General features: G+C 41.7%; 1 long non-coding RNA gene across 2 annotated transcripts; it reads right to left on the minus strand.

The window, feature by feature from the left end:
- Positions 1 to 1,277: 1,277 nt before the first annotated feature.
- On the minus strand, positions 1,278 to 2,321 carry LOC106530319 (uncharacterized). Of its 2 annotated transcripts, none has more exons than XR_001311767.1 (3): positions 2,282 to 2,321; positions 1,424 to 1,680; positions 1,278 to 1,349 (listed from the first exon to the last, which is right to left on the minus strand). It is a non-coding gene; the product is annotated as an uncharacterized LOC106530319 (long non-coding RNA). The 2 variants fall into 2 exon arrangements; XR_001311766.1 differs by lacking the exon at positions 2,282 to 2,321 and adding an exon at positions 2,223 to 2,261.
- Positions 2,322 to 2,581: the final 260 nt, after the last annotated feature.

Here is a 2,581-nt window from a genome sequence, read left to right on the forward strand (position 1 = left end):
CACACACACACACACACACACACACACACACACACACACACACATATATATAAAACCTAATTAATTTTACTCACAAAATACTGTAAAACGGTACAAAACTATTTTGACGCAAAATATTTTAAGATTTATCATTTTGCACTGAAAAATAACTTGCATATAATTAGATTGTTATACCCATTCCTATTTTTCTGTATTCTTTAGCTAAATTTACTTTTGAAAGTTTTTAAAGATTAAAATAAATAAATTAGGACACTTTCACGGACCCTTTTAAAAAGGTTGGACCATGAAATCAATCACAAGTGTCCTCCAGTAAAAGGCAAGCAATGCTGTTTACTTTGCATTGCATTGTGCTAGCAAGAAAAAGAAAAAAGAAATTTTATTGAAACTTTCATTAAAAAAAGTCACTGGATGTTCATTTACAACTGATCAACTATTGGAGTCAGTTCAATTTGAGATGGTTGCAGGACTGCCTCCAGGCCCTTCTGAGTAGATATTGCCTGTTCACTCAGTGCACACATGAGTTTTCTGTGTATTCTGGTTTCTTCCCACTGAGAACATTCATGTCAGAGAAACTGGTAATTCTAAATTTTCCCTAGGTGTGAGCAAGGGTAGTTGTATGAGCAGAATAGTGGTTTCTCTCTGTCTCTTTGGAGTTTTGACCTGTCCAGGGTATAGCCCGCCTTTCGCACTTGGCTGTTGCAGAAAGGGACCAACTCCATGCAACTCAGAAAAGTGGGTAGAGAGGACTGATGGATGAATTGTGTGTGAGGTACGTGATATAATGGCTGAGGAAGCAAGAGAAGGGAATTTAAATTCTTCTTACTGTAATTTGCTCATGTTTGTTGAAATATACACCATACGTTTTTGTTGTCAGATTGAAAACTGCAGCTCAGTGCTTCTGTTATGCTTTGCTGCTGAAATCACATCACATTTAAACCCTAATCCTGCGGCTTAGACTTAGAAATGCTTAGACTTCATGACACATTAATCTACGATGAAGCACACCCTGACATCCACAGCAGCAGTGTTTCTGTATCCACCGTGTGATGTGATGTTAAAACTGAGCTGCAGTTCAGCTCCAAATAACTGCAATCTGCCATACTGTGCTATCGGGGCTTGTCTACCATAAGCTTAAAATAGACCAGATTTGAACCAAGTCCTTAGAGACTTTTGTGCAGTTTGAAATGTAAGAAATCTTTGCAGCAAGTAGATGTGTGTTCAAGGAAAGATGGTGAGCTCTGAGTAAATGCCAAACTCTGAGTAAATGCCAAACAAAGTCAAAGTATTAACAAGTTTATTGTTAATAATTTTGGCTTGAAGTTTGGGACCGGACTCCGGGGTCGTCAGTTCTGGACACAGAAGCTTTGGGTTAGGTTGAGTTGTGAACTTGATATTATTTGTAAAGATAAAGAGAGTCACCAACCTTTCCTACTGAGTTGAAGTCCGGGTTGAGACGACAGTTGATGTGTTTTGGTTCCGGGCTGTGTTGTCAAGGAGCGTTATCGCTGGGTTTACTCGAGGTAAGAAACGGGGCACCAGTCATATCCAGGTGGTCAGAGGAAGTTACCAGGTTTGAAGGAGATGACTAAGTCGTTGGTCCAGAGATGCGTTCAGGGGGTCGAGATCTAGGAGGTCCAATGTGGCGCGGTTCCGTTCAGGGAGCAGGCAAGTGACAATAATCTAAGAGACAGAAAAAAGTTGTTACCGTGAGAGCAGATGGCAGGCGGGATCCGACAGGGGCTGAGGCAGGAGACGTTAAACCAGGAGACATGAGCAAGGTCGGGGACATCAGACAAGAGCAGGACAAGGGACAAGAATGCTGGAAGATCATAGGCAAGGCTGATGATAATCTGGCAGTGAACTAGAGAGTGAGACTGGATTATATACTGCAGGGAACAGGTGAGTGAAATGAGCTTGATTAGGAGCTGGATGTGAGCTGCAAGGCTGGGAACAAGACTAAGAGAAGAAACTGGAACATGAAATAAGATAATAAAACTAAACTGGGACAAGATCTGGGCAGACAGTGACAGAATCATAACACTAATATTTGATTTAGCATTAAGTGATAACTGATTGATAGACTGTAGCTACTCTTCCACCTCAATGTGTTGTTCTAGGTACATCAACATTTAAATAATTAACATGAGTGGATTCATTCATACTACCAAAATCCTCCTGTCGTAAACAGGTTTCTGTAAGATAGAATTAAGCTGGAAACATACTCCCTCTGACGCGTCGACGCACAGTCACGTGGTTGTTCGGCAGCTGTTTTCGCACACACCTTTCATAGCTCCAGAGGCACACCACACCGAGCTCCTGGGAAACCCCACCTGCTGAAACATACGTCACTGCATGGAGTTTCTTCACGCAACAGCTGAAAATGCAGAAAAATATAAGTCAGACTTGTCACTCACCCGACGTATTTATCCACATCTGTCCCGGTCAAAGCTCCACAGTTTTTATCAGTCAGATTCCTCCGTGCACAACGTGTTTAATCTCCATTCATGAGTTTTTCACGGTTTGACTATCTTTATAAAACTCTGCTTCCTGGTAACAGTCGGCTCTGGGAGCGAGTCGGGGG

This window comes from Austrofundulus limnaeus, unplaced genomic scaffold, assembly GCF_001266775.1.
Source record: "Austrofundulus limnaeus strain Quisiro unplaced genomic scaffold, Austrofundulus_limnaeus-1.0 Scaffold509, whole genome shotgun sequence".
Classification (NCBI taxonomy): Eukaryota; Metazoa; Chordata; class Actinopteri; order Cyprinodontiformes; family Rivulidae; genus Austrofundulus; species Austrofundulus limnaeus.